Below are 874 nucleotides of genomic sequence, written 5' to 3' on the forward strand. Positions count from 1 at the left end.
TGACGTGCCCTTCCCTGCCCAACCGGCCGCTGGAATGCTGGGCCTGAGTGGAGGCCGAGTCTACAATAAACTGTTGTCTCTCGGCTGGGCTGGCGTCCTCACCTGCATGGGTCTGGGAGAGTCGGGGTCCCCCGCCCCGTCAGGGTCAGGGTCACCCCCACACCACCTGGCTTTCCAGAGAAGGGTCCCCCGGCCCTGCCCTGCCCTGCCACCGCCATGCCCTTGACCCTGGTTGGCTCCGCTCACAGCCGTTCCGGGGCCGGCCCCACAGCCAGGCCTTCCTGCTGCCCGGGCCACACTGCGCAGGGGGGACGGGACTTGGGGTGGGGGAGGGGGACCTGGTTCCTCGGGTTGGCCTCCAGCCAGGAGGGCCCTTTCCTGCACCCCCTCTCTGCAGTGAGCTCCCCATCCCAGGAGGGCACAGGAGACTGCGGGGTGGGGGTTCCCTTCTCTCCTCACCTCCCACCCACAGCTCCCGGTGCCCACCTGGCCAGTGATCTCAGGCCCAGACACGTTCCTTGCGAGCATCCGAACAGACCGGACGCCCGACCCAGGCCCGCCCCATGTGCAGCCTCCTGCTGACCGCGCTGGGCTGCCCGCTCCTGCTATCCCGGACTTCCCCCGACATTGCCCATCCCCTAGGCTCCTGCCCCCCACCCCCAGGCACCAGGGGACCACTCAACCAGGCCCGAGTGCTTGCCCGCCGCCTGCAGGCCAGCCCCCACTCCCATTCTCTATTCTGTGACTGGAACCGTTAAAGCAAACAACCAACTAACCCTCCTGACATTTGAGGAGGCGGGGAGGGAGCCCAGGCGGCGGGAGGCTGGGCTCTGGCGTCCTGTCTGGTGGGTCCTTTGGAGGCGGTAACACCCCC

This window comes from Myotis brandtii, unplaced genomic scaffold (genome assembly GCF_000412655.1).
Source record: "Myotis brandtii unplaced genomic scaffold, ASM41265v1 scaffold1236, whole genome shotgun sequence".
NCBI classification, from domain to species: Eukaryota; Metazoa; Chordata; class Mammalia; order Chiroptera; family Vespertilionidae; genus Myotis; species Myotis brandtii.